The following is a 17,729-nucleotide window of genomic DNA, read 5'->3' on the forward strand; positions in this document are numbered from 1 at the left end:
AAATTGCATTTGCTCTGACAGGTGTATTCTGGGAACAAGTAGTCATTGTTGTGAGCAGTACAGTGTAGCTTGCTCTTTTGTGTTAAACCTGAGCCTTGGCTAGGAATTACCAATGGATTTATATGTTATATATTTAAGTAAATCAAATCCTTAACCTCTTTGGACAAGTATTCTTTACAGAATCAGATTTTCCTTAGGCCAAGGAATAGAAAGCAGACCCTGATTTAAGTAACACTACTTAGTTAATACAACCCTTAAGTCTTCCTTTCTAGGAAACATACGTGTCATACTTTAGAAAGTCTAGGCACAAAGTTCAACTTTTTAAGCTTTCTTAAGTTCCAGAGTCCAACAGTATAAGTATTATGAAATAGTCATGCCAAAATCAAAACATTAGCAATATAAAACTTATTCTAGACAGTCACTGAAAGACAAGTCTGCTTGAAATATTCTTTTTTCATGTATTGACTTATTTTTTACAGGAAATTGATCATGTGTAAATTGATTTAGCAGTAAGTTCAACATCATGAGTATAGCACTTTCTTTGCCCATTTTCATATTTGTTTTCTTCTTTTAGAATAATTTTAAAGATTCAGTCAGTTCAGTTGCTCGGTTGAGTCCAACTCTTTGTGACCCCATGGACTGCAGCATGCCAGGCTTCCCTCTCCATCACTAACTCTCAGAGCTTGCTCAAACTCATGATCATCGAGTTCATGATGCCATCCAACAATCTCACCCTCTGTCATCCCCTTCTCCTCCTGCCTTCAATCTTTCCCAGTATTGGGGTCTTTTCAAATAAGTCAGCTCTTTGCATCAGGTGGCCAAAGTATTGGAGCTTCAACTTCAACATCAGTCCTTCCAATGAATATTCAGGATTGATTTCCTTCAGGATTGACTGGTTTGATCTCTTTGCTGTCCAAAGGCCTCTCAAGAGTCTTCTCCAACACCACAGTTCAAAAGCACCAATTCTTGGCACTCAGCTTTCTTTATGGTCCAACTCACATCTATGCATGACTACTGGAAAAATGGTAACTGGCTAGATGGACCTTTGTCAGCAAAGTGATGTCTCTGCTTTTGAATATGCTGTCTAGGTTTGTCATAGCTTTTCTTCCAAGGAGCAAGTATCTTAATTTCATGGCTACAGTCACCATCTGCAGTGATTTTGGAGCCCAAGAAAATAGTCTGTCACTGTGTCCATTGTTTCCCCATCTATTTGCCATCAATCTTTTGAAGATTGATAGCACCTTGAAAAAATTATTTTTCTGCAAACATGCAGGGTTCTATATGTAAGTGTGAGGTAGTTTTCTATTTATTATTCCATACACTGTAGAAGTTAAACTCCTAAATTCTCAGTGTAATTTGTTTTTGCAACTTATCCATAAAGCTTGAATTTAGGGTGTCAGGGAAATAAAAGGTGTCCTCTACCCTTTCTAGGTTCGTCTGGCTGGTCTAAGAATTAACTGACATGAGACATTAATAAGAAAAAATAAAATTCAATTGTATACAAACAGGGCCCCACAGGAAAAGGAAACCCAAGGACTATTTAGGAAATTGAGGCTTACCTACCATCTGAGAGAAACAAAAGAGTGTGAGGGTTGTGACTTCAAAAGGGAGGAAAGCAGTTCACATCGAGGTGGAAAAACAAATGTTTGGTAAAGAAGTGTTGCTTTGCCAGCAGAGACAGTGACACAGAGTACTCTGGTCTCCAGGCCCTGCTGAGTGCCCTGCCACCACACCCGACCCAAGTTCTTTGTAGGTATCTCTGGTGACTGCTCTTTCCGGATCAGATCTTTTATCTAAATGCTTTTGGGCAGTTAAGGTGGAGGTGGAAAAAAAAAGACTTCCTGAGTCTAGGGTTTCTTAATAATAATCAGCCTAATCTAATCCTCATGTCAAAGAGAGATATTTTGGGGTGGAAAATTTTGCTCCCCTACAAGGGTAAGCTACATAAATGATTAAGAGAATATTTTAAATTCCTTATTCACTTAATCACTAATTGAAAATGCCTGCACTCACTTCAGATTTAATTTTCTGAGGATAGCACTCAGAAATTTGCTTTTTTAAAAAAATGGTGATGTTCATCTTGAAAACCCTATCATTTGGGTAGCAACAGTTAAAGTGTAATTTAGTTTGAAATCTATGGTTTTACATGAACCATGAGCATGCCCAAAATATAACACTTCCATTTTCATTTATAATTAGTGTTTCTTGAAAGTCTGAACCCCATAAACAGTGGACCAGCAGAATAAAGTTGCTTTCATCCCCCACACAAAATGGAGACCTAAGGGTTTTGAAAGGCTGGACTAATCTACAAGTAATGTAGCCATTTGGAAAAAGGAAGTCATATCTCTGTTCCTACCTCTATTACACTGTTCCCTAAAATGATGCAATCTGTAAATTAATAACATAAGTGTGAAAACAAGAAATAAAACTACAAAAGCTTTAGCATGTATGAAAAAAATTTGACATTGGGCTAAAGAAAATCCTTAAATCTTCATATTCCTTAAGCCAAAGAGGAAAACAGGTGTTTTTTGTTACAGTATTATTGAAGAAGGAATTCACAGGGCCTGGACTCCATCTTAGGCCTGTCCATGCTGATCATGCTCAACCACCTTTCCAATGGACTCTGAACTCTGTATTTAGTGCCTATGAAAACAACAGAAGGATAAGACCCTCTCCAGACCGGGGAACCTTGAAGATCATATCTAAGTTACTCATCGCCTAAGAGAAAACATACACTAATCACCCCTTCCTCCAGACAGGCCATAAGTTTTTCTGTATCTATCGGAGTGTAACCTCGAGTGTATTGATTATTGGCTAATTATTTGACTGAGCACATGAGCACATAGCACGTGAGTCATGGGGCTATTGGGATTTTCCTTGGTTTATGTAAGTCTCAGGGAATTTGGAGTGGTGGGTTCAGACATGTACACATGGGGTATAAAAGATTTTCACAAATGCTGGTCGGGGTCCTTGGCTAAGAGGAGACTCTGCCTTGGGCCCACCAGTGTGATAAACTGCACTCCACTATCTGCATTGTCCTGAGTGAGTTTGGCTACAACTCAGTTTGGAACGCGTGGCTACAACAATATATCTTGGATAGCAAATGATGTAAGTAAAATTATATCAAATATAGCAAAGAAAATATTTTCAACTTGGATGAGGATTAATAAACTGGATAATAATAATAGCAAAAATTCTCAAAAACCAATAAGTAAAAATGAGCAAATAATATAAAACCAGCACTTACAGAAGAGACAATTCATGTGTCAAATCTTAGTGTCCAGGAAAATTAGCAAAAAGTGTATGAGTTTGATTATATCCCTGATCTGGATGAACATACAGGAATATAGATATTCGTAATCCACTGTTAACTAGATTTATAGACACCTCCAAGTTTTTCTTCCTGGTTGTTGTTCACTTTAGACTCTTAGTCCCATATCTTGCCTAGAAGTGGAACTGCTATTGTTGGGGAAAGAGAATTAAGAACAAAACCTCCTCCCAACCCAGAAAACCCCTCCACAAAGGTAGCACAGAAAGAAAGCAGTTATTATTGAATAAGCATGAAACTAGAACCTGCTCATCACAAGCAATATACTAAGTGACGGTAAAGACAGAAAGGAATTTTACCCTTTCACATAGCCAACAGATCCAACTCATTCCATGGTGCTCTCAAAGTATGCAAAATTGGTCCTCAGGCAAGAGGGCTTATCAGCCACACACGTAGTGAATTCAAAATCATTTAATAACTGGGATGACCGTTTGCATTAGCTAACAGGGTTTATCCAAAGGAAAAATAAGTTTCATATGTCTTCATGGCAGGAAGTAGTTTCATAACTTGATGTGAGGCTCCCAACAAAGTTAGGCTTCTCCTCTTCCAGAGAAACCTGGAGATGGAACCCTATATTCCTTGATGATCACATGTCAGAGAGATGGCTCCTGGGTCCTTGAGCAAGCTGATGAGAGTCTTATTATCTTTAAAAATGATTTACATACATTTCAAAGACACAGAGAAAAAACTTACGTTTTCAAATGTAAATACTACAAAGAATAAGGGGAAGCAGCGGCAGGGAGTCCCTTCCTTATTTTTCACAGGGAGAATTAAGCCTTTTACTTCTAATGTGTATATGCCTTTCTTGTCAGCTCTGGATAAACATTTGCTTATATGCACAAAGGAGAATATAGAGGAGTCTGTTCACTGCAGCAGTGAAATTGCTTTGTTGTTGTTGTTCTTTAGTCGCTAAGTAGTGTCTGACTCTTTCTAACCCCATGGACTGTGGGCCTACCAGGCTTCTCTGTCCATGGGATTTCCCAGGCAAGAATACTGGAGTGGATTGCCATTTCCTTCTCCAGGGGATCTTCCCAACCCAGGGATTGAACCTGCATCTCCTGCATTATAGGGGAGTTCTTTACCACTGACACCTGAGAAGCCCAGCATTGACTGTATAAACATGCAAAAAAAAAAAAAAAAGTAATCTAAATGCTTATCTATAGGGGAAAAATGATATGGATGAATGGATACCCATACAGGGAGATACTGTACAGCCGTATAGTGACAAAGTGAAAGTGTTAGTTGCTCAGTCCTGTCCAATTCTTTGCAACCCCATGGACTGTAACCTGCCAGGATTCTGTGCATAGAATTCTCCAGGCAAAAATACTGGAGTGGGTTGCCATTACCTTCTCCAGGGAATCTTTCCAACACAATGATTGAACCCTGGTCTCCGCATTGCAGGCAGATTCTTTACAGTAACAATTATATAAAAAGATGTATTAAGATTTAAAGACTTTGCACAGCTAAATGCCAAATTCCTGATTATAATTGCCTCAGGGAAGGGTTCGAATTGGGGAATTTGGTCAAGGCGGACTTGAGCTGTTCAGATAACCTTTACATTTTTCTGGTACAGTTTACTTTACATTGGTCAGTATGTTTCCTATGTGACTACTGAAATGAAAAGGAATATTTCCATTTAAACCATAATACTTAAAAAAAATACTGTTTTGAATTACCTTTGAAACCTTTACTTTTTGCTACATTTAATACAATCCTTTATGATTTGGCCCTTCTTGGATCTTACACATATTAGTTTATTTACTAAACCAGTTAATTTTCCTAAGATTAATAGCTTGACTTATTCAGTTCAGAGTTTAAAATGTACATCAACATTTGCATGGAGTGAAATTTTGTTGCTCACTCTAGCCAGTGTCCAAGAATAAACAATTTGTGACATTTAAAGAACAGGCTTTATCTGTACGTGAAATCATAAGAACCACCCACTTTGTTTCCAAAACAGGATTTTTTTTTGAAATATGAATATAGAAAATCACCAGTCTTTTCATTTCTGATTCTCCAAGTTGTTTATGTGTGGTGGGATGAGGAGGTAGAATGTAGGTGATTTGGTTAGAGTTACATATTAGATACTGCAAGAAATATGTATAGATTAGTAGATCAAACTATTGCCTCTGAAAAGTCCCCTGAATACCATCTGGCATTGTCCTGCAAGTGCATCATTTCCCAATCAAACCAATTATCTTTCAATCTTCTTCTCACTGCCAAGCCTGCTCTAGAGGTTTGAGTGTTCATATGTTATGAATTTTATGTTCACTCTAAGTTAACATGTAATGCTCTTTTTTAGTGGTAGGATTATTTTCCTGATTTTTTTTTGAACTGCACTAAATTTATACCTGCCATTTCCCTCCCTTTAAGAAAACCTTGCTTTTGAGTTTTTAGTATAGCTTTAGTCATGCTGTTAAATTGTAATTTGAGAGCCTACAGCACTTTAAAGAAATACAATAATGGCTTTAAGTGAAGCCATAATAACACTGGTTGAAACTGGTTTCAATTTCAATTCAACATACCATTTCACTGTCTGTCTGTGGCTAAAAGATGAAATTCTGAGGATTTGTTTTATTGATTACAAACTGAAATACTCTCCAATTTTTTTCTCTTATGGGAAGTTAGTACTGTAAAATATTACAGTATTTTCTAGCCAATGTGATTCAGAATGACTATAACAGCTGGGATTAGAATCTAATTTTCATAGCATAACAGCTTTAAAATTGCATATATATACGCTAGATATATTTTTGTGTGCTACTAACTGAGCATGTTTCCTTTCAATTCTGTCTAAGATGATTAATGATAAATTCATTGCATGTTGCAACTGATATGTAATATGTATAACAATTGTCTCTCCACAGAAATGAATTACAAGTTAAATAGGAACTGATGACAAGATGGATATACAAGCACTCCTCAAATACATGCAAAGCTAAGCATATTATATTCTAAAGTAATGGTCATTGTTAAACAAAAATCCACTTGTATTCAAACATTTAAAGACCCATTTTGGTAGAAGATGAAGATGGGTTAAGTCAGTGTTAAGTGTAAAATATTACATTCTTATGTTTTGAATTTATATATTATAATATTTCAATGTTTTCTCACCATACATTTTTGTTTAAACTGTAAAGGGAACATGAAATAAATACTTCATTCTGTAGCAGACTTTTAAGGCATTTCATGACTCAATGAAGGACTACAAATAAGAATTTACTTCATGTAAATTTTAAGATAGCTCTAGGATGAACCAAACTAATCTGAATCAAGAGTATATGAAATTGACTCCTGTACCCAGCTCTTTAACTCATTGTTACTTAAGACTATCTTGAACTGTGGGTGCCAGACATAATCCAATGCGGTAACTAAGACATTATTCAAGTCAGCGGTCATACATGAGCATGTGCTACCATTGGAATGTCAGCATCAGAATCCTCTACTTATAATTCAAAGGAGACAAGTAAAGGTTTTCTGCTCTCCTTTAATTCCTCATGTAATATATTAAATCAACAGGTAAAGAAGGGGAACCGATATTTATTTTCTTCGTAATGAGCTGGACAAGCTTCCAGATGACTGCTTCTAGTAGTGATGTTTTTGGAACTGCACATTATGAAAGCGTTAGTCTGTCTTTTTAACCTTACTAAATGACATATTTGTAAGTACATTTTTGAAGACCTCTTGTTCTTTTCAAACCAGGGTTAATGGTGAACTTAAAAGAGAAAATGAAACATGTCTGTCAAATGGAATTACCTATGAGCTTCTCCACCCACTCAGTCTGCTTACATTAGAAAGGAAATTTAGCCAAATCCTACTGGGTCCTTTAAAAAATTTTCTTTCTTTTCCTAGTTCTCATGTTTTAAATAAAATATCCAGTATGTCATGGCTGGTTAACTGTGTTCTAATATTCATTTTTAAGTCATTTTAAAATGGTAGAGTTCATTATTTCTAAAGCACTATTAGTATATAGGAAATTAACCTTAGCTCTGAAAAAAAATATCTGAAATAAAAATGAGGTATTATATGCTGAATTCAAAATTACTGTCCTTCTTAATAACCATGATTGTTTGCTTCTTAAAAAGCATTTTGATGTACAAGATAAGTTGATATCTTTAAGAAAAATTACTTCATTAAGTATGCCACAGCTTTATAACCAGATCAGAATTTATACAAAGATACTAGGGAAAAAAAGATACAAATGGGACCCAAGAGTGAAAATTTACCAAAGACCATCTATATAATCAACCATATTTCCAAGATTTTTTTTAAAAAAATAAGAGATGAATCAGAATTAGGAACTTATGGCAGAATGCATCCTGTCACCCATTTAATTCTGTCCCCCACAAGAGATATGTTGAAGTCCTAACCCCCAGCACCCCAGAAGGTGACCATATTTGGAAACAGGATGGTTGCAGATATAATTTTGTTCAGATGAGGTACTAGCGTAGGGTGGGCTCCCAATACAATGTGGCTGGCATCCTCATAAGAAGATGGACATGTGAAAACTAGGAAGAAGTTCACGTGAAGACACAGGATTAGAGTTCCTTGACATCCACAAGCTAAGGAACACCAGAGACTGCCAGAAAAATCACCAGAAACTAGAATAAGGGAAGGATTCATCTATAGATTTTGGAGGGAGCATGGTACTGCTGGAACTCTGATTCTGAATTTTTGTTGTTTAAAGCCACCCAACTTGGAGTATTTTGTTAGAGTAACCCTAGGAAATGAATATACACTCTAATACCAGCTGTACTTACTTCATGAGTCAGAGAAATTACTGAAAGTGGGAAAACTCAGAAAAATGAAAGTCAAGTTGGAAGCAATACAAAAACCAAAATGCTGAAAACATGGTAAGGGGTATAGAATTCAACAAGGCCAAAAGAAATTAAAATAAATTTGTTTTAAAAATCAGAGAAAAGGAATGGAAATGGGCAACGGCGCTCTAACAATTGGCATGCTCAGAGTATGCTAAAGTAAAGTGATTCACAGTTTGAAAATAATAAGATGTTAAAGACATGATAAGGCAATGCAAACAAACCAAAAAAAAAAAAAAGACACAAATATCAATCAAGGTGTTAGGCAAATGCTCCAAATGAGACATAAGAGAACATTTTATTACAGAGAGGAATCCATAAAGGGAATCTAACAATGATAAATATGTTTATCATCAACACTCATAAAACAAATTCTAGGAAGTATTCAGGGAAAAAAATGAAGTACAAGAATTCAGTTAAACTTTCCTCAATCAATTGTGAAGTAATATAAGAAAGATTCTCTGCAAACACACATACTCCTCACTCCCACAAAAGGATATATCTTATTTTCCAGTAATCATGGAAAAATCAATCACAAAAATCATTGGACTACCCATAAAGAAACTTCTAATTCTCAAAAAAAGAGTTGACAACATTCATCACAAAGCAATTAGATCAGAAAACAGCAGAAGGCACACAACCAACTAAACAAGTCAGTTAAACAAAAATTAACCTGGACATATATCTCAGACCAAGGAGCAAATCAAACCTATTATTATAGGCTGTCTAGAAAGTGACTATGATGAAGACACCATATATAGCAACCACCAAACTTCAGAGAACATTTCCAAAATCAAAATGCTTACCTTAATTACCATAATTAAAGAATTATGCTTAATTCTTTTATTCTTTAATAAAAGTGAATGGAATAAACCTTTAATACAAGAATTTAGAAGAGTCAAGGAAGAAAATAATACTGATAGCAGATATTTGTTTACTAGAAAACAATTTCTGTAAGAAAAGTTTTTTGAAGGGAGAGGGTAAAAATATATAAGCCTAAAAATTATGGTATAAAGAAAATAATGGAATTTAAATGAGAAAGTAAAAGATCCCAATTGAAAATTTTGTTCAACCCTATGCAAGTGAATTAAAAGGAAAAAAATTTCTTAAACTTCCTCAAAGAGAAAAATAATCCAATTTTTATATTTGAGAAATAAATGGTCAAAAAAATCTAACTTATCAAGGCAGCCTTCTTTGTAACTACTATCACCAAAAACCACACCAATTCTAGAATATATCATGGGGAACTCAATGAAACTTTTAAGCAACTCGTCTTTCCAAAACTATTTAAACTGTTCCAAAGTGTAGAACAAAGAAAATTCCTTATTTTAAAGGAAATTAGCTTTGAAAGCGTGAAAAATACCTTGTTGCTGACTAAAGTTGAGCAAGTGATGACACTAACTTACCAGCCAGTTTGTGGAAGGTTTCTACTAGACTGTAACTAGAAAATGACTAGTTACTAGTGATTAAGAAATCTGAGAAGTACTGCAAGGTAATTTTGGCAATGCAAAGTGTGTCCCTTGGGCCCTGAGGAACACTGACCTCCTGCACGCCCACACTTACCGTACAATGTCAGAATCAGAGGTAATAATGGGCTTTCTAGAAATGGAAGGGTAAGACAGAAGGGGCTTCCCCAGTGGCTCAGTGATGAAGAATCTGCCTGTAATGCAGGAGACCAGTGTTCCATGCCTGGGTGGGAAAGAGCCCCTGGAGGAGGGCAGGACAACCCATTTCAGTATTCTTGTTTAGAGAACTCCAAGGACAGAGGAGCCTGGGGGCTACAGTTCATATGGTCGCAAAGAGTCAGACATGACTGAAGTGACAGCATGCACAGAAGACAGAGGAACAAACTCTATGAATTCCAATTCAGTCTTGCTGGTGTTTTATTATAATTCCAAGTTTACTATTAAGAATGAAACAGCCCACTGTTGTGAATTGATGATTACATAAATATCAAAACTCTCAACCATCAAGAAATGTTATTTGTTAGACGAAAGCCCTTTATAATAAAAATGACCAAAACATTTTTTTTCCAGGATTAAATAATATATATAAATGAAGTTAGCATGATATTTATACTGAACCTGACAAGGGTGCACAAAAGTAGCAAACTAGCTACCAACCTTAAAGTGAGGCAAAAACCCTTTATAAATAATTAATAAATGAAACCAACAGTATAATAAAGACCAACATAAGATGCCCAGGATGGGTTTATACAGTTGTTTACTATTAGAATTATTAGGAGAGCTATTAATGATACTTAATATGGGAAAAATCAAAATACTATGTTATTTTTCTGTAAATGTTGAAAAAGACTGTATAAGAGTTAAGTGTAATTAACCTTTCATTCAATAAAAAACTCAGATGCAACTTTAAAAAATAGTAATAAATAGATACTTCCTGAATATGGCTTTTTAAACTACTGTGCCCTAAAGTTAACACCTGGGAAAATGTTTACACTGGTGGGATCCAAAATATTAGAGATGCGGATAAAAATTGAGATAATTTTATTATTTTGAAAAATGATATTTTTCCTGAAGTTGATAGATCAAATGTTTGTTAGAGCAAATATCATGTAAGACATGTATGCACTCTCAAGATATTAGTTTGGTTACTTCTTCAGCAGGTTCCAACTAACTGATTACATTCTTTGCATTCTATTGACTTCTAGAAAAACGTACTTTACTTAATAATTAAGGCTTTTTTGGTGGTTTTCATTCAACTTCCCTTGAGAACATGTACTAGCTTCTGTCCTGCTTAAACATCTCATACCTAGTTACTGTGAAAACACTTCTATGGACAAAACATTTATAAATAAATGTCCTTAAAATATAGAAATAGATTGACGGTTGAGACCAATATCAAAAGACTATATTTACATAAAAAGTCTGTGTCCTTTTTAAAGTACTGTGTTTATGAAAAATGTAATATGAGGCAGCCTAGTTATTAATGTAATACTTGTAAAAATTTCATTTGACTGCATAGACTTTTAGAAGCAAAAGGTTAACACTGGTTTGGTAGCCTTTTTTCTGGCCCTGATAACACCTGATAACTTTCAGTTCAGTTCATTTCAGTCGCTCAGTTGTGTCCAACTATTTGTGACCCCATGGACTGCAGCATGCCAGGCCTTCCTGTCCATCACCAACTCCTTGAGTTTACCCAAACTCACGTCCATGGAATTGGTGATGCCATTCAACTATTTCATCTTCTGTCGTCCCCTTCTCCTCCTACCTTCAATCTTTCCGAGCATCAAGGTCTTTTCAAATAAGTCAGCTCTTCGCATCAAGTGGCCAAAATATTGGGGTTTCAGCTTCAACATCAGTCCTTCCAATGAATACGCAGGACTGATCTCCTTTAGAATGGACTGCTTGGATCTCCTGCAGTCCAAGAGACTCTCAAGGGTCTTCCCCAATACCACAGTTCAAAAGCATCAATTCTTCGGTGCTCAGCTTTCTTTATAGTTCAGCTCTCACATCCATACATGACTACTGGTAAAACCATAGTCTTTTCTTTTTTTTTCTTTTCCTTTACTTTAATTTACAATACTGTATTGGTTTTGCCATACCTTGACATGAATCCACCACGGGTGTACATGCGTTCCCAAACATGAACTCCCCACCCACCTCCCTCCCTATAATGTCTCTCTGGGTCATCACCATGCACCAGCCCCAAGCATGCTGTATCCTGCGTCGGACATAGACTGGCGATTCGATTCTTACATGATAGTATACATGTTAGAATGCCATTCTCCCAAATCATCCCACCCTCTCCCTCTCCCTCTGAGTCCAAAAGTCCGTTATACACATCTGTGTCTTTTTTGCTGTCTTGCATACCGGGTCATCATTGCCATCTTTCTAAATTCCATATATATGTGTTAGTATACTGTATTGGTGTTTTTCTTTCTGGCTTACTTCACTCTGTATAATCGGCTCCAGTTTCATCCATCTCATCAGAACTGATTCAAATGTATTCTTTTTAACAGCTGAGTAATACTCCATTGTGTATATGTACCACAGCTTTCTTATCCATTCATCTGCCGATGGACATCTAGGTTGTTTCCATGTCCTGGCTATTGTAAACAGTGCTGCGATGAACACTGGGGTACATGTGTCTCTTTCAATTCTGGTTTCCTCGGTGTGTATGCCCAGCAGTGGGATTGCTGGGTCATAAGGTAGTTCTATTTGCAATTTTTTAAGGAATCTCCACACTGTTCTCCAAAGTGGCTGTACTAGTTTGCATTCCCACCAACAGTGTAGGAGGGTTCCCTTTTCTCCACACCCTCTCCAGCATTTATTGCTTGCAGATTTTTGGATCGCAGCCATTCTGACTGGTGTGAAGTGGTACCTCATTGTGGTTTTGATTTGCATTTCTCTAATAATGAGTGATGTTGAGCATCTTTTCATGTGTTTGTTAGCCATCTGTATGTCTTCTTTGGAGAAATGTCTATTTAGTTCTTTGGCCCATTTTTTGATTGGGTCGTTTATTTTTCTGGAATTGAGCTGCATAAGTTGCTTGTATATTTTTGAGATCAGTTGTTTGTCAGTTGCTTCATTTGCTATTATTTTCTCCCATTCAGAAGGCTGTCTTTTCACTTTGCTTATATTTTCCTTTGTTGTGCAGAAGCTTTTAATTTTAATTAGATCCCATTTGTTTATTTTTGCTTTTATTTCCAGAATTCTGGGAGGTGGATCATAGAGGATCCTGCTGTGATTTATGTCGGAGAGTGTTTTGCCTATATTCTCCTCTAGGAGTTTTATAGTTTCTGGTCTTACATTTAGATCTTTAATCCATTTTGAGTTTATTTTTGTGTATGGTGTTAGAAAGTGATCTAGTTTCATTCTTTTACAAGTGGTTGACCAGTTTTCCCAGCACCACTTGTTAAAGAGATTGTCTTTACTCCATTGTATATTCTTGCCTCCTTTGTCAAAGATAAGCTGTCCATATGTGTGTGGATTTATCTCTGGGCTTTCTATTTTGTTCCATTGATCTATATTTCTGTCTTTCTGCCAGTACCATACTGTCTTGATGACTGTGGCTTTGTAGTAGAGCCTGAAGTCAGGCAAGTTGATTCCTCCAGTTCCATCTTCTTTCTCAAGATTGCTTTGGCTATTCGAGGTTTTTTGTATTTCCATACAAATCTTGAAATTATTTGTTCTAGTTCTGTGAAAAATATGGCTGGTAGCTTAATAGGGATTAAAACCATAGTCTTGACTAGACGGACCTTTGTCAGCAAAGTAATGTCTCTGCTTTTGAATATGCTATCTAGGTTGGTCATAACTTTCCTTCCAAGGAGTAAGCATCTTTTAATTTCATGGCTGCAGTGACCATCTGTAGTGATTTTGGAGCCAAAATAAATAAATAAGGTCAACCATTGTTTCCAATGTTTCCCCATCTGTTTACATTGAAGTGATGGGACCGGATGCCATGATCTTAGTTTTCTGAATGTTGAGTTTAAGCCAACTTTTTCCTTCTCCTCTTTCATCAAGAAGCTCTTTAGTTCTTCTTCACTTTCTGCCGTAAGGGTGGTGTCATCTGCATAGCTGAGGTTATTGATATTTCTCCCAGCAATCTTGATTCTTGCTTGTGCTTCATCCAGCCCAGCATTTCTCATGATGTACTCTGCATATAAGTTAAATAAGCAGGGTGACAATATACAGCCTTGACATACTCCTTGTCCTATTTGGAACCAGTCTATTGTTCCATGTCCAGTTCTAACTGTTGCTTCCTGACCTGCATACAGATTTCTCAAGAGGCAGGTCAGGTGGTCTGGTATTTCCATCTCTTTCAGAATTTTCCACAGTTAATTGTGATCCACACAGTCAAAGGCTTTGGCATAGTCAATAAAGCAGAAATAGATGTTTTTCTGGAACTCTCTTGCTTTTTCGATGATCCAGCAGATGTTGGCAATTTGATCTCTGGTTCCTCTGCCTTTTCTAAAATTAGTTGGAAAATCTGGAAGTTCACAGTTCATGTATTGCTAAAGCCTGGCTTGGAGAATTTTGAACATTACTTTACCCTTTGTCAAATCCTCCTTGAAACACTAACTCAAGGAACTGGCGAAGAGTATGCCTACAACAGAGCCAAGATAAATCAGACTTTGTTCAGGAACCATGTAGGAGACCAAGCTATTGGGCTTCATTGTCAATATTCTTTATAAAGAGTAACCAATACTGATGAAATAGCCTCATGAAGGTATAGGTTCATGTAACTCCAGAGGGGGTGGCAGGACTAGAATTAAGCCAGTCTAGGTTGGATACAGGATACAGGATGCTTGGGGCTGGTGCACTGAGATGACCCAGAGAGATGACACAGGGAGAGTGGTGGGAGGGGGGTTCAGGATTGGGAACTCATGTACACCCATGGCAGATTCATGTCAATGTATGGCAAAACCAATACAGTATTATAAAGTAAAAATAAATAAATAAATAATGAAATTTTTCATAAAAGTGAAAAAAAAAGACATCTAAATTGGAAAGTAAAATTATCTCTATTTGTAGAAAACATGATATTATATATGGAAAACCCCATAGAATTCACTAAAACACTAGTTATTGTTATTTAGCCACTAAGTCATATACAACTTTTTGGGACTGTATGGTCTATCACCTGCCAGACTCCCTTGTCCATGGGATTCTCCAGGCAAGAATACTGGGATGGGTTGCCATTTTCTACTCTAGGAGATCTTCCCAACTCAGGGATTAAACCTGTGTCTCCTGAATTGGCAGGTGGATTCTTTACTGGTGACCTCCCAGGGAAGCCCCAAACACTAGTAGCTTTAGTTTTTCACAAACTAGCTCAGCAAAGTGGCTTTAACAAGATCAATTCACAACTTAAAAAAATAGTTATATTTTTGTACAGTAGTGATGAGCAGTCTGAAAATGAAATTAATAAAGCGGTTCCATTCACAATACCATCAAAAAGAACAAAATAATTAGGAATAAATTTAACCAAGGAAGTATACAATTTGTAAGCTAAAACCAACAAAACATTATTTTAATAAATGAAAAGTGAAAATTAGTTGCACAGTCGTGTCCAGTGTTTTCGATCCCTTGAACTGAAGCCAGCCAGGCTCCTGTCTCTTTGGAATTCTCCAGGCAAAAGTACTGGAGTGAGTTGCCATTTCCTTCTCCAGGGGATCTTCTGACCCCAGGTTCGAACCCAGGTCTCCTACATTGCAGGCAGATTCTTTACCAACTGAACTACTAGGGAAACCTTTTTTTAAAAAATAAATAAATAAATGAAAGATCTAAATAAACAGAAAGACACCTGTGTTCATGGACTGAAATTTTTAATATTGTTATAGTGACAGTAGGTCCCAGGTTAAATGCAATCCCTATGAAATGCCTGATTGCCTTTTTTTTTTCTGCAGAAGGAGATAAGTTAATCCTAAAATTCATATGGAAATGAGAGAGACATCAAATAGCCAAAACAATCTTGAAGGAGAAAAAATTGGGAGGACTTACACCTTCTGATTTCAAAACTCACTCCATAGCTACAGCAATCAAGACAGTTATAGGTTCAGTACAGAGTCATAGAGTAGATGCCAGGTCATATAATAAGTTTGTCTACACTAAACACAATAACAGTTTGACAGACATTTTAAAATTGAATTTCCCAATATGAGGTAAATGTTAATGCAAAGAAAAACACTAAATCTTTAATTTAGAATTATATTTTATGACTTTATATATTGAGCTTTCTCATACATGAACATACCTGCTCTGACACTTGAAGTACTCATTTTTGTAAAAAAGAAAAGAACATTATATTTGTGCAGAGCTCAGTATTAAGCTGTAAGTATGACATTAGCTTCTCTCTGTTGCTATGGGCAAGTTACTTGAATGACTTCCACAGATTCTTAAACTGAACAGAAATTGCTTCCCACTCAGTTATAATTTTACCATGCAGAGGCTAGAAATTGCGAATAAATAATGAAGGAGGTCATCCAGGTTCACATTTAATGCTCTGTGTGGGACGTAGCTGGTGGAGAGGGGAAACATAACCTAGTGGTAGAGAGATCTTGCTTTATGATCTGAAAGAAACTCTGGTAGCTCTGATTTTACTTTCATGAAACTAAATAGGGAAAACAAGGAATAAATGTGGTTGCTAAAGTTGTGCTTTTAAAGTTATACTATACAGAAATAAGTAAACAATCTCCAATTTTTTTAAAAAACATAAAATGTGAACTATAGGTTGATTATGAATGTGGTACTATTTGCCCTGTATTTGTTATATTATTGAGATAAAGATTGAAGAAATGGAAAATGTAAGCAATGTTTTTCCTCAAACCACCTTTTGTGTAATCCATAACTTTATTGAGGGTCTTCCCTGATAGCTCAGACAGTAAAGAGCCCACCTGCAATGCAGGAGACCCGGGTTCTATCCCTGGGTGAGGAAGATCCCCTGAAGAACAGAATGGCAATCCACTCCAGTGTTCTTTTCTGGAGGACTCCATGGACAGAGGAGCCTGGTGGGCTATAGTTAACGCAATTGCAAAGGGTCGGACACAACTGAGTGGCTAACACTAATAGCTTTATTGACAAGAGATTTGCTGGTGGCTCAGACAAGAACCTCCCTGTGGGAGACCCAGATTCTATCCCTGGGTCAGAAAGACTCCCCCTGGAGAAGGGAATGGCCAACCACTCCAGCATTCTTGCCTGGAGAATTCCATGAACAGAGGAGCCTGATGGACTACAGTCCATAGTGTCACAGAGTCAGACATGATTGAGCAACTAACATTTTCCCTTTCTTTTGGTGGATTAAAGATGGCCACAAGTTCTTTATAACTCTTCCTTTAGGAAGTAGATTTTATTTTCTCTCAACCTGAATCTAGTCTTATCCCATGACTGTTATAATATAACTAATATAGCAGAAGTGACACCATGCCAGTTCTAAGCTTAGCCGTTTTTAAAATTTTATTTATTTGTCTACATCGAGCCCTAGCCCCGGCACTGGGAATATGTGTTGCATCATGTGGGATCTTTTGCTGTGGCGCAGGGACACTTTGGTTGTGACAGAAGTATTCCAGAGGGCCAGAGCTTGAGTAGTTGCCATGGCGCGGCCCAGTTGCTCTGCACCATGTGGAATCTTAGCTTCCCAAGGAGGGGTGCAATCCAGGTCTCCCACACTGCAAGGCAGACTGCCAACCCCTGGACCACCAGGGAAGTACCTGCTGCTGTTGCTGCTAAATTGGAAGTACCTGCTGTCGCTTCAGTCGTGTCCGACTCTGTGCAACCCCATAGACAGCAGCCCACTAGGCTTCCCTGTCCCTGGGATTTTCCAGGCAAGAGTACTGGAGTGGGTTGCCATTGCCTTCTCCAGGGAAGTACCTAGGCTTAGCCTTTTAGGGGACTGACAGGCAGCTTTTGCTCTGTCCTCTGGGAACACTCATTCCTATAACTCTTCCTTCTAGAACCTAACTGCCATCCGTGAAAAGTCCAAGCTGCCTAAGGGTCTTTGTGAGGTGCTTCGGTCAATATGCCCAGCTGAGCTTCCAGGCTTCAGCCAGCATCAGCTGACAGCCAGCTGAGTGAATCATCTTAGATGTTCAAGCCCAATAGAGCCACCCAATAACTGTGGTCCCA

Source organism: Budorcas taxicolor, chromosome 9 (assembly GCF_023091745.1).
Source record: "Budorcas taxicolor isolate Tak-1 chromosome 9, Takin1.1, whole genome shotgun sequence".
NCBI lineage: Eukaryota > Metazoa > Chordata > Mammalia > Artiodactyla > Bovidae > Budorcas > Budorcas taxicolor.